Raw genomic sequence first — 20397 nt, 5'->3', positions numbered from 1 at the left:
AGTGGGCCCATCAGAGAATAAACCTTCATAGAGGCCTCTAACTAATATCTATTTTGTGCTTGCAGACGTCCAGCTTTCCGTCCAAACTCTCTGTGACGTAAACCAGTAGAACACTCAAAAGCCTGACAGAAGTACTGCCGCCTCCACAAGGTACTATATTAGCTGCCCTGGCTTCATTCACCTCAGGTGTGGGAGAGAAGTCAAGGGACAGCAGTTGCAGGTCAGTTTCTCAAACAGTTATTTTGTTTATTCATTCTGTGAATGCTGGTCTTGAGTATCTATGTCATCTAGGTCAAAACTTAAGAAACCAGACTATCACTGCATTGGGGAGCTGATATCTTGTGCGTGCCTTTATTTCAACTGAACTGGTGAGTTTTGAATTGCCTGTTAGCATTAGCCACACTGTTAGCATTAGCCACACTGTTAGCATGCAGGCTAATGCTAACATGAAGGCCTATGATTTTGGTTTGTTACATATGATTTATTTTTAATATTGAATCATTAAGCTAATTGCTAACTGACATGCTAACATGCTAATATGCATTGCAATGGTTGTAATACATTACAATGGTGTTTGAGTTCTTTGTTTTTGTATTGTTTGACATGCTAAATGTTAGCTTAACTCAATTAGCTTTGTTCAATTAACTTAAGTGGATTGTTTGGTCCATGCAGGCCAGGTGTCCTGTGTTGGGACCGGTCCCCGATGGCGAGCTATGGAACACGGCTAGGAGCCTGAAACTTGTGCTTGTACTCCAACTGAGCATTGACCCACACTACAACCAAACCTTACAGGACTTTTGCGCAATTGAATCATCACTCCTCACTCTATAACCTGTTGCTCAGTCAATGAACTGTACTATGTACATATTTTTGGGCTTTACTTCGTTTGTTTTTTTTCCATTGGTATTCAATATATTTTCAAATTTAACTGCAACCGTTGTGTGTCTCTTTATTTGCTACACCTGCCCTCCAGCAGCCGAATTCTAGTGTCTTTTTCTAATTTACTAGCCACATTAAAATAACTGTAATAACATCAAATTACAACTCTACACATGTTACATTTGCACCTGACGTCATTCACGCAAATGTTCTTAGTAAATCACCCGCAAAACGCCCACAAGCCAAACGTGCAAACTTTTGCAATGAGCACGCAATTTAGTACTCTTTAATTGAGATCTTAGTAAATCAGGCCCTTAATGCGAAGGGAGATGATGTTAGTGTCTCATTTTACACAAAATGAACTTTTGAGACTCACTTTTGCAATCTGTGGTGTGATATCCAGGGATTAAAGTTTTCCGTCTACATGACAGAATTCCGTAAAATGTAAAATTATGAGACGGAACAAAAATGTGCATAGACTGGTGTGATAGGCTGCCGAAATTCGCAAGCATTCTTTATGCGCGGTGTGTCGTTAAGCAGCACTAGTGATGTGTCGGTCGCGAACATAACGGCTCTTTGAAGTGAACGACAGGAGCCGGCTCATCATTGGGAGCCAGATTTCTCTGTTAAAGCAGACGAACAGGAGATAGGGACAGAGGTTGACACCTATGTTTTGTCCTCGTCGTATTTTTCTTTAAGTTTCGTTTTATTAAAACCGAAAGTAAATATGGTTGCGAGTCTCGCGACGTGACTGCAGGTCTATTTTTTAGAACGGCATTTAAATGAATCGGAGCAAAGATGTAACGTAGTTTTAAGAGGCAGCGTCAATCAAGTCATCATTTGTTGCAGCACGAAAGGCAGGGGATGATCAGGCAAAGAGGAGAGGAGAACTTTTTATTTCGAATTTGATGTTTTAGAAAGAGCTAAGAGAATGAGAAACAGTGAATGAGCCTATAGATGCAACAGATAGACAATAAAGATGTAAATTTAGCCTGGGCTGAAAAATGAAAGGACATGAATCAGAACATTTGAAGTTCATGTTCAAGGCTGAACAGCATTTTATAATATTATTTGGATGTTTGGATGGATAAGTAATACTGTGACCAAACATGGCATTACAATTGTAATAATCATGACTCAGTATACTGAGGCTTTTCATTTTAAAAAATTAACAGAGGATGAGACAGGAGGAGAGGAGAGAGAAAGAGCAGGAGAAGGAACCAGTGAGATGAATGTGGAGTCAGGTCCAAGAAGCCCATTATCAGCCCAGGACCCAGTTACATACAAAGACCAGGATCCAGTTACATACAAAGACCTTGACCCAGCTACATACAAAGACCAGGACCCAGTTACATACAAAGACCAGGACCCAGCTACATACAAAGACCAGGACCCAGCTACATACAAAGACCAGGACCCAGCTACATACAAAGACCAGAGTCTCTCTATATCACTCAGTCAATCACCATATCCTATACCACACACTTAATATACAGTTAGAAATCACCTTAAGTTGTTATTTATTTGGGTTTTTTCCTCGCTCTCTCTCTTCTTTTTCCTCTTCAAGCTGCAACTCTGCAGTGTATAAATAAAAGTGTGTTTATATCATAAACATTTGATATAATGCATATTTCTACATCAGTAATTCATATTGTTCCTCGTTTTATATTATTTTTGGTAATAAATTTATTTAAGCACCAAAAAATCTGAAGGCCACTTGGGAGCTTTCTTTTTGGTGAGCCGAGCCAAAAGAGCCGGTTCTCTAGAAAAAAAACAGAATTCCCATCACTACTCCAGAGCCCCTGGGCCTGCCACTGCCTCCACTTCCAATAGAAAGTCAAGCCAAAAGAAACGAGGGTCATGCTTGAGACATTTGGCTTTGTGGCTAAAAAGAAAAAGTAAACTGTCACTATAGCCATGTTTGCAGCTCTTTACTTTTCAGGCTTTCAGGTTACTTTTTGAGGTTCAAAGTCTTTTTTGGTGAGGTTTAAATAAAATGTGGACAATTATTTCTTAAATAAGCTTTGTAAAACCCTTCTTGAAATTATTCAAACCTAGAAGGTTTGACCATATTCTTAAGGGCCTTTTTGAGACCAACGTAAATTAGTAGGATGAAACAATGGTGCTTGTTGACAGTGAATTGATCCGTTCTGACCAACCTGAATTTTTTTTTGTTTCTGTCATTGATGCTGAAGTTTAGTAGTGGGATACTGTTAAAGCACTATATAATGCACACCATGTGGGTTGGGCATGCCGAATTTTTTTTCAGTCAACATTTTTTTTTTTTAACTTTAATCCCTGGATATCTTTCCAAGTAGCTGGCATATCAGCAGGCTTTGCATTGTATGCTTCAGCAAACTCCTTGTTGAACCTTTTCAGTACGTACTTCTAGTAGTCTGAATCCTCAAGGCTTTTATCTGGAGCAATTCTCCAGTCAGGATAAATTGTGGTGTAGTCTTTGTAAGGGTGTGTTTTTTCATTTGTGGCAGCACAGTGAAATGTATTGTCACCGCACACAGAGGAAGTGCATATGTGAATACCAAGTGTTATGGAAAATTTTACTCCATGTGTACTACGAAGGTCTCATAGAATCTGTCATATAAAATGTATCTGAAATGTCTTAGAATACAACATGAACAGCATATTGGGTGTTTTGTTTCCCATCATTTTGTTCCCTTTATTCTGTTTCTCACACTCTGTACATGTGGGAAGAGTCACCCAGGCTCTTTCTCACTGGACTCCATCTCCTTCTCAGCCTTGGGAGATGGTAAATAGTCATGTAGTCTCTTTTCTCACACTAGGGGATAGATTGTGCCCTGCCAGGTGGGCAGTGGCTCTATGTGGCGTGATGGGGAGTGATCTGTGTAGTGTGATGGAAATGTATAAGTTTTCATGTTTGCCTTTACTCGGGGCCTCTTTCTCTCCTCACCGTGTGAGAGAGGGGTCTTCGAACGCTTATCTTGCCTTCGAATAAATGTTCATAAAGACCAGATCGATCTTGGGGTTCCTTTTTGAATAGATCTTCTCACTCTTTATTTTCACTCTTTGGTAATGGAAAAAATTCCACAACAATTTGGCGTTGTCGGCAGGATCCAGCGAGCTGCTACACGAGGGGAACGGGTGAACGGTGCTTGGCCAGCCTGAGGAAAAAAACTCAGTCCACCTGTTTGAACAGGGGAGCCGGAATCTCGTTTCCTGCGTCTACGGCCGCCTGGATTCAACGGACTTGATCCGAGAGAATACTGGGTGAGATACTATTCAAATCATAATTATGGACTCTCTGGGAAAGGGAAGACGGGTGTTTTTATGATTTCAAGCACTATAAAGAGAGAAAATCAGGGACTTTCCAAGGAAAAATCAGTGCTCTTATGATTTCAAGCACAATAAAATCTGAAAATCCGGAGATTTTCCAGGGGGAAAATTGAGTGTTCTTCTGATTACATGCACTATAAAGAATAGAAATCCGGGATTTTTTCTTGGAGACTCAGTGTTCTTATGATTTCGAGCACTAAAAAATATAAAAGGAATCAGACTTCCCAGTGGGAAATTCAAGGTGCTCTTAGTATTTCAAACTTTATGAAGCTAGGAGCTCTGGATTTTCTCCGGGGGACTCAGTGCTCTTATGATTTCGAGCACTATAAAAGTGAAGAATCAGGGGACTTTCCAGGGATGTTCAAAGTGTGAGAATATTCTCGTGGCAAGCCAGTGCCCTTAGCATTTCGGCACTATAAAGTTAGGAAAGCCAGCAAGAGACGTCTTGACTGTAACATGGGGTCCGGATCCACTAAGTGTCAAGTACCTTTCCCCGACAGTCCAGTGTGTAATATTATGATATAAAAAAAAAAGAAAAAGAGAAAACAGGAAAAAAGGGAAAAAACAAACAACAAAAAAACAAATACGGTGAAAAATGTTTCGAATGTCTGAATGAGTGGATGATTGAATATGGATTTCCAGAATGAGTTTCGTTGAACTTAAATCAGTTATAATAATAATAATAATAATAACAATAATAATAATAATATAAATAATAAAGACAGTATAAATAAAAGAAAAAGGTAAAGGTGAAAGTTAAGGATTTGGAAAGATATGGGAGTCATAGCAAAAGCATGACAATGTGGAAAACTGCAGTGAGACTCTCGCTGCAAAAGAGAGAGAGGAAAAAAGGTCATGTAAAAGATGGCAGAGGGAAGAGTTTAAGGTGGAGATGTAACTGGAAGAAAAAAACAGTTCAGCCCACCTCCATATAGGTTTAGTGATACCTCACGCCTGTCTCCTTATGCCCCATTGCAGGCACCATTGCAGGCCCTCAGGGTGACGGACTTGGACCTGGACTCCTACCCTCCCATGCCGCCGTCCCTGCCACCACTGGAACCAGACCAGCCGGAACCAGATGACCAGCCTCCTCCCCGTGATCAACAGGGCCCAGCTGACGGTTCTCCAACATCGCAACGTTATGACAGCCCTAACACTGCCAGCTCCAGACCAAAGAGCAAAGCATCCAGACGGCAATAACACAGACACTGGAATACAAAGCTGCTGTTGCTACTCTGACCCGAGACCTGAGAGACGAATTCTTCAGAAACACTGATACCTGCTCTGACCCGAGACCTGAGAGACAGATTCTTCAGAAACACTGATACCGGCGCTATCAGGAGTGTTATGCAGCGCCCAGAGAAGCAAGCTGCTGATTTCCTGCATTGCCTTTAACCGTCACTCAGGCCTCCTCTGCAACCACACTATGGATGTTGCAGGGCAGACATGGCGTCATGGTGTACGGTATGGAGAGCTCCGAAGACACGTTTTACACGCTCAGGACGTGAATGAGCGAGAAGGGAGCAGAAAAGAAAAGAGAGACACTGTTGCAGAAGGCTAAGCTCATGATGGACAGTGGATCTGCCATTTCCAGGGCCTGTCCCAAAGACACGGATGCGAAGGGGGCCCAGCCCTTGACTGACATTCTGACGTGTACCATTACTGCTGGCAACCTGACCGTTGAAGGGACGATTGCCCGCAGCGAGGAGGAGCTGTAGGAGGAGCCACCGGTGGGGACGGACGGGAGGTTGGGACTCCAGGTGCAGACGTCAACCCGGTTGCTGAGGGTCCTGCCCAGGGGCGTGAGATACCACACACACACACACTGCTACACTCTGTTGAAACGGCGCCTGCTTCTACTGATTCACATAGGTTACACACACAGGAGGCATTAACACACTTAGAGTTACAAACACAACCCCTGCCAGAAATATTTTTATTTACTTATTTTTTAGAAACATATTTACATATTTTCAGAAATGTGTTTATTTACTTATTTTTTAGAAACATATTTACTTATTTTTAGAAATGTGTTTATTTACTTATTTTTTAGAAACTTGTGTTTATTCACTTATGTTTTAGGAACTTTTGTTTATTTACTTATTTTGGGTACTTATGTTATTTTGATTCTCCCGCATTTCAAAACGAACCTGTGTTTTTACGATAGAAATTTTGGGGAAACTGGTTAAATTTATGGTTGATCACAGATTTATTTTGTCTACCCCAATTAGATATAGTGGCAGATAGATTTATTCTATATCTGCCTCTGGGGAAACCATTAGAGAAAGGGTTTCTAATCTAAAGATTTTCAGCTACGTCATTCATTTCTGGTTTCTCATCATGGACCTAATGATGATGATCCTGACACGTGTTACAGCTGTACAATGGGCCCCATTTGAACTGAAATATATCTATGAGTTGGGAATACAGTTAGGACAATCGACCCAGCAACTTGTTAAAATGACAAAAGAAAAGTTGCTCCTGACTCAGACTTCAAGCGACTTACTGACTTACTCTGTACCTCTCATGCGTCTAATGACTTCGACCATGTTTATGGAAAACAATGGTACATACAATCCTCTGACAGACTGACTCTAACAACATTGTTTTGGAGCTCCCACGTGGCGGCTATCTGTGTGTCCTTGATGGAGCCTCAGGAAGGATTGTTTAGAGTTTACAGTTTCTCTCTGCATGTTTCTTCCTGAAGCTGAGCGCTCCTTCGAGCTATTGTTTATATTTTAGCTATTTGTTATTATTTAATGTTTATTTTGTAGAGAGAGAGAGCACAGTCTACTGAATTAAATTCCCTGGGTGTTAAACATACCTGACCAATAAAACTGATTCTGATTTTGACTAAAACAAGCCCTGTCTCAGTCGCCACCTGCCTTGGGTCTTCTGACCCCTCCTGCCCTTTTGTTCAAACGGTGGACGAAAGGGAGGATTTCTCTCTTCTGTCTTGTTATAAATGCATGGTGATAAACTCCGTTCGGTGGCCTACTTTTCATCCAAACTTGACCCTGTGGCTGTAGAACTTCCTGTTTTTTTTTTTAGAGCTGTAGCAGCAGCTGAAGAAGCTGTTTTAGCTTCACGTGACATTTTTGGCTCCGATCTTACAGTCCTTGTTTCTCGTAATGTTTATTATTTTGCTTGATCAAAATGCATGACACTTGTCTGCTGCCAGGTGATTGCGCTATTCCACCACCTTGCTTGGCCTTCCCAATGTCACTATCAGGTCTGCACACCTCGTGCTGACCTTTCTGACCGACCCCTAATTAACCCTGACCTAATCCTGTTCATTGATGGTTTCTCCTCCTGCTCTGACATTGGACTGAAGAGGGTAGGATACGCTGTCTGCTCTGAAAACAATGTGTTGGCCTCTGGCACACTGTCATCTAATTACTCTGCACAAACAGCAGAACTTTTGGCTTTAACTGAGGCCTGCAAATTAGCATCTAAGCGGTCATGATCTACACTAACTCCCCTTATCCCTTCGGAGTAGTTCATGACGTTTGAAGCACTATGAAAACATCGCTATTCTCTGAAATCTGACTGTAAACATATTTTAAACTGTGGTTTACATGGTTTTCCATGTGTGTCGAAGCATTTCCAACTAAACATGTTGACAGAAGTGCCGTCGCAAAAGCTCTTTTGACAGAGATCATTCCAAGGTGGGACATACCTAAACCTAAACTCCAGTGATAATGGCATCCGTTTTATTAAGAAAGCCCGAACAAGAAGTAAGTGCTCTGTAGGGGTTCAAGCTAAAAACACTCTGTGCCTCCCATCTACAGTCAGGTGGCGCTGTGAGCGTGAAAATGGCACTTAAAAAGCAGATTGGCTAAATGTTGTGAAGACACCAAGTTACCCTGGACAAAAGCACTTCTGCTTGTTCTCATGTAAATGCGTACACGCACACGTGCACGCACCTCACTTAACTTTTATGAAATATTGTTTGAACATCTAGATAACACTGGAGGGGAAACCAGCACAAAACTAACTCCACAAAACTAACTAACATCTACTGCTTTATTAGAACGTAGCATGTTGAAATATTGCAAAAGTCTGTCACGGTCCCTTTCTGTCTCCACCAGGCGGTGAAAGCTGCACTACCCGTTCCAGCGGCCTCTGGACCGCTCTACACCTTCTGGCCAGGACAGTGGGTTGCTGTGAAGGACCACAGGCACCGCCACTGAAAGTCCAAGCGCCGGTTAGGTCCGAACCAGGTTCTGCTGACCCACACCGTTTGAAGGTCGCAGAGATGGCCACGTGGATTCACGCCAGCCACTGCCGCCTCTTCACTGGAGAGCCCAGTAGCTGCCCCTAATCCAGCCCATAATTACTCTGAGGTGCTCAGAGCGTTCCTGTGTGGCCACCATTGGAGCTGTTGCCTTTACCATCTTGTGCCTCCCCTTGTGGGGGTCCCTTTGGGGGGTCCCTTTGGGGAGACCCTGTCCATGCGTCTCCCACCAAAGGTGGAAACACGAAACACTCAGCAACCGCATAGTTTGTGGATTATTGCCCCATACCACTCCTTCTAACTGCTTGCTGATTCCCTATCCCGCCTCAGTACACGTTTCCACTTCTGTTTTCCTACTGTGGAAAAGCAACCACACTCCACACCTTTTCACTGGAAAAGAAATCTGACTCAAACTTTTCACTGGAAAAGAAATCAGACTCAAACTTTTCACTGGAAAAGAAATCAGACTCAAACTTTTCACTGGAAAAGAAATCAGACTCAGACTGTGAATCTTCCCCCTGGAGGAAGAATGTAACGGAAGTTATTATGTTCTTCGTGATCCTCACACCTTTACTGCACCGACTAATGTTTTTTTGTGTTCGATCTCGATCAGTGTACATGTAAAAAAAAAAAAAAGGTCTCAACCTCTTTGTTAACCCTTCTGTCTGTATTACTTGTCAAGACCCCAAAAGCACATATTTGGGTACCAATGCGGGATGTAATATCCCTCTTAATGACTCCTGCTTTTTCTTTCTTTCTTCTATGATAAATTTGCTGTTTATTGGAATTGTGCTGCTGATTTTGTTTTTTTCTTTAGATAGATAGATAGATAGATAGATAGATAGATAGATAGATAGATAGATAGATAGATAGATAGATAGATAGATAGATAGATAGATAGATAGATAGATAGATAGATAGATAGATAGATAGATAGATAGATAGATAGAAATTTTATTGATCCCAAGGGAAATTCAAGGCATGAATTTTGTCATGGTTTGGTTTTGTTTCTGGTTCTTCTAGTTTCATTCTGTCCTTAGTGTGTTTCCCTGTGTCCTTGTGTTCTTCTACGTTGTCTGTAGGCTTGTTTTCCTGTTACTTGTGTTTTCAGTTTCTTAGTTTGGTGTTTAATGTTTCCAAGTCTAGTCTTTAGTGTTTCCTGTTTTATTTTGTATATCTGGTTTTGGTTGTGGTGTCAGTGTCAGGTTGTACTTTGTACTTGTCCTCAGTGTTCTGGTCTTGTGTTCTTTGTTCCTTGTGTTTCCCGCCTTAGTGATTACCCTGATGTTCCTCACCTGTCTCGTTAGTCTCACCTGTGTCTGATTACCCCATGTCTATTTAGTCTCTGTGTCTGCCTCAGTTTCTTGTCGGGTCATTGTCGTTGTCAGTGTCTTTCATATGTCGTCATCTCTGGTTGTTCCCTGTGTTTTCGTCTCCTGGTTTTTGGATTTTGGTTTTTGTTTTTTTGAGACGTTTTGGATTTAGTTTTTGGTTTGCCTTTTTGTTAAATACATTAGTATATTCTGCACATGGGTCCTCCTCCCTGTTTCCTGCCTGCTCGAGCGCGACAAATTTCCCTATGTTATTCCCTGCACCAGAGCTCGGGTTCAGCACCTAGAGAATCAAACTGTTCAATATCAACTCCTTTCAATGACTTCCCCTGTTATTAAGAATTGTGAGAGTCCAGCAGCAACAGTGATGATGAAGAAGACTATAATCCGTAAATATTGATATGCTGTACCTTTATGAAGTTTTGACTTGAAGTGGTTACACATTGTCATTGTAAGTACAGATGTTTGGTTTACTGTGACTGCACACACATTTAAGAAAATTTCCCAAGTATCATATGGTGTGATTAACATGTAATCAAAAGGGAGGAATGTTATGGAAAATTTTACTCCATGTGTACTACGAAGGTCTCATAGAATCTGTCATATAAAATGTATCTGAAATGTCTTAAGATACTACATGCACAGCATATTGGGTGTTTTGTTTCCCATCATTTTGTTCCCTTTATTCTGTTTCTCACACTCTGTACATGTGGGAAGAGTCACCCAGGCTCTTTCTCATTGGACTCTGTCTCCTTCTTGGCCTTGGGAGATGGTAAATAGTCATGTAGTCTCTTTTCTCACACTAGGGGATAGATTGTGCCCTGCCAGGTGGGCAGTGGCTCTATGTGGCGTGATGGGGAAGTGCTCTGTGTAATGTGATGGAAATGTATAAGTGTTCATGTTTGCCTTTACTCGGGGCCTCTTTCTCTCCTCACCGTGTGAGAGAGGGGTCTTCGAACGCTTATCTTGCCTTCGAATAAATGTTCGTTGAGACCAGATCGATCTTGGGGTTCTTTTCTGAATAGATCTTCTCACTCTTTATTTTCACTCTTTGGTAATGGAAAAAATTCCACAACACAAGTTTTGTTGAATTTGACCATCTCCATGTGCCCAGACCATCTGGTCGATGAATTGAAGTTTTGTACACCTTATGCTCAGATCCTCCTGCCTCACAGGGTGCTTTGCAGAATGGACACTGTTTGCCACATCCAATGACACTTTTGAAAAGCTCATTCTCAGGCTTTACATCAAGATTTGCAAGTTTGGTTTTGATGTTTGTCTTTTTGAACTCCTCTTTCATATTTTCTTCCATCTCCTTCACACTAACAGTGAGCCAATGAGCAAACTCTTTCTGGTTGACTTTGTTCAGGATCATAAAAGGACCAAGAGCATCCTCAGAAATGACCAGTTTGTCACCAAGTTCCTGCCGGATATCTTTGATCAGTTTCTGCAGGTTTCCGTCCTCTTTTCATATCTTATTACTGCTTGTCACTATCTTTATATTGTAACCTCTCCTTTTTCTGGGAGCTCCTGAGCTCTCTTAGGTTCTGTTGGTGAGGATGGCCTGCCCAAACTCCCCGCCCCGCAAACCTATCCTATCCAACTCTTCTTTCTGCATCTTGTCCCATCTCCCCCATCCCATTTCAAGCCCAGCACAGTTTAGCAGATGGCTGTTCCGTCATGAGCCCGGGTCTGCTGAAGATTTCTGCCTGTTAAAAGGAAGTTTTTTCTTGCCATGCTATGATGGATTATGCTGGGCTCTTGTAATATAGCCATCAGTAAGGTCCTTTACCTGCTTTTTGTAAACATAACAATGAGCATGGTCTTGTTACCTGCTCTTTTTGTTAATGTTAACAGACAAACAGTAAGGTCCTTTACCTGCTTTTGTAAAGTGTCTCGAGATTACGCCTGTTATGAATTGACGCTATACAAATAAAGATTGATTGAAATAAAGATTGATTGATTTTCCTTGAGCTTTCTGTATTGCATCATTTATGCTCTTGATACATGACCCAAGATGTCGGTCTTCAAACTCAGATAAAGACTCATGAGTCAAGACTTTAACCATTTCATCAAGGATCCATTTCTTAACATAACTTTCATATGAGCAGATATAGCTCCGGTAGTCTTTAAAATGTCCTTTGAAAGCAAATCCAGTAACACTGAATACTGGAAGAACATTCGTGTGCTGAATTGGAACTTTGTCTTCATTTCTCCAGTGATATCAGGACCCAAGGATCTGTTGATGAAGTTTTTTACAGCAGGCCTCAAGCAGTGATCTGTGAAATCTTTTGCTTTCTTTTGGCTCTGATCTCGTTCATGGAATTCATCCTTGAAATTCACACGGAACCTCTCTTTGTTTTGACTGAGACAAATAAGAGGATCATTCAGCTGAATGAAATCTGACTTTGAAAGGCTACAATCCACAGTCTTTCAGACTTTTTTGACTAAACAATTGATATGCATAACTCCCCTTGCGTGATAGATTGTCTCTCAGCAAAGAAAACACATTTCCCATGACATCCATGGTCTCTTGTTTGTAAAGGACTTGTTCCTTCAACATTTTTCTCCACATCTTGTCAAATTCTTCATCCAGCTTTTTGTCTGTCATGTCGACTTTCTTCTTTCTGCATTCTTCGATCAATGCACCTACTCTCTTTTCTAATTCTTTTGTGTGGTTCACCTTGATTCTGTCAATCTCTGTCATTCCCTTTCGGATGTCTGTTGCAGCAGTAAGTTGGTTATTTACAGAGCGTTCCATTTCTCGACGAAGGCTTTTTGCACTGTTAGCAAAGTCCTCTCTGTATGCTTCAACAAGATGTACATGACCCTCTGTTTGCTTGAAGTACTTCTCAAGATTTTCTAGAAGCTTTGTTTCCCATTTAGACAGAACTGAGCATGCTTCACTTTTCAAATCAGTCAGAAGTTGTCCAATGTCAGACACTTCACATTTCACTCTGCCGAAGTTAGAAATTTTTATTTCTGCATCTTTTGTCCATGAGTACATTTCTTTTTTGATTTCCCATTCCCATTTGTTGAATTCTGTGCAGAGCCTCATGTATGCATCAGCCACCAGGCTGTTTCTGAAGCTGAAGATGAAGTTTTCATGCTTGACAGCATTCCACAGACTTTCTATCCACTCTGTAAACTCCAAGATATCATTAGCAGAAGACTCACATTTTCCCAAAATTTGAACTATGTTCTTCTTCAGCTCATAAACAGCCTCACTGTACCCTGCATTAACTGGTGCCATTGGCGGGCTCCCATTCCAGAGTCCTGGGATGTACCAGTTTCCAGCGGTTGGATTGTACTCCATCACATCAGTGAAGCTTGTGAGAAATTACATAGACTTCCTGGAGCCACCAAATGAACAGAGGTGTCAGAGAGCCACAGGAGAAATATAATAGCATATTATATTGTTTTCCAGTCAGAATTTAATTTTAGACGAGATTAAAAGATATCCATTTAGTCCTGAGACTGTTGAAATCATTGTTTTATAAATTAAGGTGCTATTGTTGAACTTCTAAATCTCACCATACCTCCCCCATCTTGCCTGAAGGGAAACCAAATTGGGGTTGGAATTCATTAAAATACTTAAGGGATGTAAATGAAGGTGGTCAGCATCCAGCAGATGTCTGTAACACCAATGTTAATCAGCTTGGGTTTTTAGTTGTTCTAACAAATGCAAATTCTAGCATTTCTTTTCATCTTGACTCACAGTTCTGGGTTGCTTTCACTATCAATGGTGCATTTTATTCTTGGATGAAGATACCACAGGGTTTTCTTCTCCAAACTTTCACTCTGGATTGAAATAGAGCTGAGAAATTAGCTTTTAGCAACCATTGTGTATTAATACACTTGTTCAGTATGTTGGCAATGTCTGTGTATATGTTTTCCTATGCAGAGGCATTGTCAAGCTGAGACAGTGTTTGTTGTTTGTCCAGTTTTTGTTTTCTGGCAGAAAACGGTCCTAAATTTGCCATGACAAGTTTGCAAACTATTTTAGTTTTTAAATAATGCATTGTTTTAGTTCATAAATTTGGTCCTGATTACGTCCACAATCTTGGATGTTCAAAAAAAAACTGCAAAAACAAACAAACAGTTGCCTAATTGGTTTTAACAGGCTATTGTTGTCCATGGATTTTATAAAAAATGGTGGAGATCTCCCGACCCCCAGACAATTTGGGGGAAGACATTTTTGACCATGACTGACTTTTTTGACTTGAACTCCTGACACAGATAAAGCTTCAACTGACTTGAAACAAGCTTTATCGAGTTCCCTCTGTCTACGACTACCAGACACGACCAACCTTTTTAAATCTTTTTGTGTACTCATGTGATTTTAAAATGAAGAACACTTCACGTCTTAACCTTGCTCCTTACAGCTCAAGATGGAGAACCACTCCCCTGTCTGTGTCAAAAACCAAGAGATGCACTCTTTGACACTCCTTTCATTAACTTTGATTTTGTTTTCTTTATAGATGTTTCTGCTATGAGATCCAACAGATGGATCCCCTTGTGTCTCATCTATGTACTAACCCTGCTAACCTGTCTGCTCAGGCAGCTGTGCTAATTGTAATAACTTTTGTTTTTCCTTCTAGGAACCGGGAAGGATATTAAAGTACATACTGATTCTAAATATACATTTAATGTATGATATTTTCCATGCATTATACCTCTTGCTATAATCATTAATCTGTGGTCTACATTTTTTCTGCCTACGTCAGTAGCAGTATGTAAATGTCAGCTCATACAGGTGCTAATGACCCAGAGTCACTGGGATTTGAAGCTCCTAAGACTGCTGCTCTTTCACCTGTCTCCCCCACTCTACAAATGTTTTTTTCTGTCCAAAATGATGTTTTTTCCCCTCAAAGATATCTCTGTGCGTCAAAAGTTTGACATATGGTCTTGACCATGTGTCAAAAGGGTGGATAACCATGTTTTTTAAGTTGTCTTGACTAAGGTGAAAGCGGCCCTTCTGGGGACTACATTGGTGAGACTACACAACATCCAGCCTGGAGATGGAAAGGACCTGAGAAGGAAGCATAGACGTTTTAACCACGGTGGACAAGAACCAGATCTGGAGCTGCTGACAACAACAACTGCCGTCCGGATAACTGAGAGGGACACCTGGAGATGATGACAACATCCACTGACGATCGGATAGCTGAGAGGGATACCGAGATCCATACATCACTGCAAACTTTTCCGAGCCATGACACTGAAGGAAGAACAGCGATCTAACCTACGGATTGCTGAGAGAGGACGCCGTGGGACGATTACATCACCAACTGATTCACTACACTGATACTTAGACACCCCATCTCTTACAGAAGGGTAAACATGGACTGTGTACAACAACAAAAGAAGACACAAGATCCAACACAGGATCGGAACATCCAACAAGAACATGATCTAAAAACTTGCCACAGAGAACTGTTTCAACTACATAAGTTGCCTATTTTGTTCTTCTCTCATTTGTTTTTTATTATTTTGTTTTGTTTTTGTTTTATTTTTATTTTTTATTTTTTTTCATTCATTTTCACTGTAACGAACAGTCTGTTTATAATGACCTTGTTTGGTAATTTCTACAAATGTTGTGTTGACACTTTGTGTCAAAAGGGAGGAAATGTGAGAAATTACATAGACTTCCTGGAGCCACCAAATGAACAGAGGTGTCAGAGAGCCACAGGAGGGCATCCTCTTTCTCAGACAGCACCATACGATTGTAAATGTTATTTCATTATCACAGAGTCACTGTCTCCAGAAAACAGGATACAGGAACTTCAAAGAAATGTAAAGATCACCATTTGTTAACTGTAAGGTCACCTCCCCTATCTCTCTGTATTGCATAAAAGGATTTGTAATGTGAAGGTTCGGCAGAAGATGCTCTGGCCTCTTCTCCGTGCTGCACGTTTTATTAAAGAGATCTGATTCAAGCGCCGAAGTGAAGTTCTTCTGAGAATTAGCAACTCTCCATCTCGCAAAGGAGAATTTCGACAAGCTCTTGTTCTCTTCCTTCTTTTCCATTTTGGCTGCAGCCTGGATCATCTCATTCAACTGTTCTAGGAGCAGTTCTCTTCCTCGTGAGTTCTTCTCAGGACCCGAAACATCTGCCACATTTTGGTGAACAAACTGACATCTGGGTTTTTTACCCACTGCTGTCATCCTGAGAAATGCATGCACAACAATCAGTAGGATGTCCTTCATTTCTGTTGAATTCTCCATTGCAATATTGATGATAGTGATATCACTCAACCCCACTACAAGTGTTGCAAGCTCGTTGTCATGCTCATAGCTATTGTCTAGTTGTGCAAGCTCTGGTGACTTTAAGCCCTCAGTGTCAATGATCACCATGAAGTCACACTTGAGTTCTTTTTTGACATCTTCATTGACTTTGATGAGCAACATAAAGGCACCTCGAGTGCATTGACCCGCTGTTATGGAAAATTTTACTCCATTTGTACTACGAAGGTCTCATAGAATCTGTCATATGAAATGTATCTGAAATGTCTTAGAATACTAAATGCACAGCATATTGGGTGTTTTGTTTTCCATCATTTCGTTCCCTCTATTCTGTTTCTCACACTCTGTAGATGTGGGAAGAGTCACTCAGGATCTTTCTCACTGGACTCCATCTCCTTCTCAGCCTTGGGAGATGGTAAATAGTCATGTAGTCTCTTTTCTCACACTAGGGGATAGATTGTGCCCTGTCAGGTGGGCAGTGGCTCTATGTGGCGTGATGGGGAGTGATCTGTGTAATGTGATGGAAATGTATAAGTTTTCATGTTTGCCTTTTCTCGGGGCCTCTTTCTCTCCTCACCGTGTGAGAGAGGGGTCTTCGAACGCTTATCTTGCCTTCGAATAAATGTTCGTTGAGACCAGATCGATCTTGGGGTTCTTTTCTGAATAGATCTTCTCACTCTTTATTTTCACTCTTTGGTAATGGGAAAAATTCCACAACACTGCTAACTGAACTCCAAACATGGTGTTGAGGAGAGTAGACTTCCCTGTACTTTGAACTCCAAGAACTGTGACTACCAATATCTTGCTCTGAGGAGACACAAAGTCATTGAGCTGAGACAGAACATCAGTCACCCATCTGAGAGGTATATTAGATGCATCACCATCTACAAGCTCAAGAGGAAATCCATCAAGCAACAACTCTGCACAGAGTCTGGGCAGATGTTTGAACTGTTGACGTGACAGATTTGTTTCTGGAAGGGAAACTGAAGCTTCATAGATCTGACCCATCTCACGGAAGAAGTGTTCAATCCCAAGTGAGCTGTTTGAAAGTTGCCTGTCAATTTCTTTGATTTCCTCCTTGTTTTCTGAACTTTTCTTTTTCTTTTTGTATGCCTCCCTGAGAACAGACAGTTTCTGTCGAGACAGATTATCAAGGTTCATTCGCATCCATTTCAGGAAATAACTCCTCTCAATACCTGGTCTTGATATTGCGCTGATGAAACATGTCATTGCATCAGACATATCATGCAAGTTCTGCTTTTTTCTAAGTTCTTCTTTTTCTTTCTGAAGATCACTTTTGTACATTTCTATGTTTTGATTCCCAACTTTCCGAAGTCGAGATTCTTCATTCTTCAAGCGAGTCAGTTCCTTCCATATTTCACCTTGCAGACGTAGTTGAGCAACTTTTTTATTTGGGGATATCTTCAATTTTTGCAGTGATGGCATCTGCATTTTTCTTTGCAGTCTTGCACTCTGAACAATCTTCATCAACCAAGATTCCCAACTCATGGGCGATGTCAGCCATCTGCTCAATTTGCATCTTCACCTTTTTGTTCTCCACAACATTGTTGACAATTTTGTGTAACTTTGTTTGGTCTTCAAGAGGAAATTTTTAGTCAGATTCAGCTTGTTTGCCGCCTTCTTTAGAGCATCCACACTGAATTGCTGGCTTTGACGATTACCAACCAAGACATCTGATAACAGTGTCACACCCTCTCCTCAGTGCCTTCCTCTTCTTCTATGGAGCCCTCCATGAGCTTTACTTCTCATAGCGACTCCTCCTACAGGCTCCAGCTGTCACTACCCTCAATAAACAAAGACCGCTACAGGTCACTCCCCAGTTATACCGCCCCAGCTCCCTCAACTGTGCCACTGGTAGATGCAGCGAGCTCTTCATGCATGGTAGTGCAGACAAACCTAATCTATCCTTTATATCACAATATCCCAGTGATTATCAATCATACTCCTAACTCACAGCAAGCATACAGGAGCAGGTATCACCGGGGAGCGAGCACCTGTCACCTGCGACCACTGCCACTGCCTCCTATTAGACCTCCCCCCACTGAGCTCTCTGTAAAAATGCCTCTGAGATAGATAGATAGATAGATAGATAGAGAGAGAGAGAGAGAGAGAGAGAGAGAGAGAGAGAGAGAGAGAGAGAGAGAGAGAGAGAGAGAGAGAGAGAGATAGATAGATAGATAGATAGATAGATAGATAGATAGATAGATAGATAGATAGATAGATAGATAGATAGATAGATAGATAGATAGATAGATAGATAGATAGATAGATAGATAGATAGATAGATAGATGGTTAATGCACGCTCCATTACCAACAAAACTTTTCTTCTTCAGGAGTTGTTCATTAGGGAAAACTTGGACTTTCTATTCCTCACTGAAACCTGGCAGAAGTACTCTGAATTTTCATCTACAAATGAACTCTTCTCCTCAGACTGCAGCTCCATCAACACACAGAGACTATCAGGCCGCGGTGGAGGTCTTACTGTGATCTTTAAAAATCACTTTAACTGCCGGTCTGTCGTCACCGAGACTTTTCCCTCCTTTGGACATACTGTGGCTAAAGCTGGCCACTAAATTCCTTTTACTGTATTATAGTCTACCGACCTCCTGGCCCCCCTGGCCCTTTCCTGTTTGATTTTAGTGAGTTTTATCCTCAGTTCTTAAGCTGGAAAAGGTTTTAATTGTTGAGGATTTTAATTTTCATGTTGATGATGTTACCTGCAAGGCTGCATCAGCTTTTTTAGAATTGACCAAAGTGTTTAATTTTAGACAACACATCTCTGGGTCCACACATAAAGCTGGGCATACTCTGGACCTGGTTTTTACGCATGGTCTAACAATTGACAAGCTTTGTCTTGAGGATTTCCTGGTCAGTGATCATAAATGTGTCCTATTTGAGATGTCTTGTACTCTTGACCTGCTACCGCACAAGTCTTCGTCTCATTCTAGGCGCATCATTAAGGAACAAACAGCTGAAAAATTCACTGCCTTATTTGACCCTCATGGTCTGTCTGACTGCGGTGATGTGCAAACCCTGGTGCAACTTTTTCACAGCAAGTGCTCCTCTGTTCTTGACATAGTTGCTCCCCTCAAATCTAAAAAGCCTTCTACTGTGAAATCCTCCCCTTGGATTAATGAGTCAGTTCGCTGTTTTAGGCGTAAATGTAGGAGAATAGTGTGTTTATGGAAATCCACTAAACTACTAGTCCACCAACTCCATCTTAAAGACTTGCTGATAGAGTTTAATACAATTATTAGGATGTTAAGAACAGTATACTTTGCCAACCTCATCGCAACCAACAAAAGAAATTCTAAATTTCTCTTTGATACCATAAATGCTATAGTCTCTCCTACCACTCCACAAATGCCTGCTTTCTCTCATGCCGTCTGCAATAACTTTCTAAAAATCTTTGTTGATAAAGTCAGTGAAATCAGAGCCAAGATCCCTCCATCCTCCCATCTTCCCTCTGCTAGTGCTCCTTATGTCACAATCTTAAATTCATTTTCCCCTTTTTCCCTGGAGGAAGTTACAGCTTTGTTGCACAAAGTTAAGCCCTCTCATGGCCCCTTTGACTTTCTCCCTCCATCTTTGATTTGTAACGTTTTTCAAACAATTGGACCCTCAATTGTTGATATCATAAACCTCTCCCTTTCCACAGGCTCCGTCCCCACTCTTTTTAAGCATGCCATAATCCAGCCTCTGCTAAAAAAAAACAAATCTTGACCCCACCCTTCCATCTAATTACAGGCCCATCTCCAAAACTGCCCTTTGTTTCAAAAATTCTGGAAAAGGTAGTTGCCACGCAGCTAACAGATGCTCTCGACACGTATGACATGTACGACCCTTTCCAATCTGGTTTTCGCAAGCTGCATTCGACAGAATCAGCTCTTACTAAAGTCACTAATGACCTTCTGATGACGGCAGACGACGGGAAATGCTCACTATTAGTACTTCTTGACCTCAGCTCCACTTTTGACACTGTGGACCACGGTATTCTGCTAAAAAGGCTTGAGCACTCGGTGGGTATCTCAGGATCAGACTTGAAATGGTTCTCATCCTACCTCTCTTACAGGAGTTTGTCCGTTTCAGTGGGACAGTTCCTGTCTGACACAGCCCCTTTCACTTGTAGTGTCCCATAGGGTTCTGTCCTGGGTCCAATACTGTTTCTAATGTATATGTTGCCCCATGTTCATAGTGTAAAACGAATTTTGATTTTAAATCTCTGAGTAGAGTTTCAGTGAAAATAGAGTTTTTGTTTTTCACACAGAAGATAGAAGTGATGATAAGAGATAAATTTAATTGGTGGGAAAATGTACCATGCAGATCTGCTGTACAGATGTCAGACAGTTCAATGTTTATGAACATTGTTG

At 41.2% G+C, this 20397-nt stretch overlaps 1 protein-coding gene and 1 pseudogene across 4 annotated transcripts in view; both read right to left on the bottom strand.

Moving 5' to 3' along the window:
* Positions 1 to 20397, bottom strand: part of LOC306841785 (up-regulator of cell proliferation-like) — a 162615-nt gene that overhangs the window by 62569 nt on the left and 79649 nt on the right. The window lies entirely within an intron of this gene.
* Positions 10196 to 17545, bottom strand: LOC306841581 (interferon-induced very large GTPase 1-like; annotated as a pseudogene). Its single transcript has 5 exons — positions 16721 to 17545; positions 15761 to 16225; positions 12199 to 13088; positions 10857 to 11223; positions 10196 to 10238 (listed from the first exon to the last, which is right to left on the bottom strand). The product of its transcript is annotated as an interferon-induced very large GTPase 1-like (transcript).

Source organism: Symphodus melops, assembly GCF_947650265.1.
Source record: "Symphodus melops genome assembly, chromosome: 20".
Taxonomy (NCBI): Eukaryota; Metazoa; Chordata; class Actinopteri; order Labriformes; family Labridae; genus Symphodus; species Symphodus melops.
Note: the sequence above shows the minus strand (reverse complement) of the source record. Positions and strands in the feature narration are given on the sequence as shown.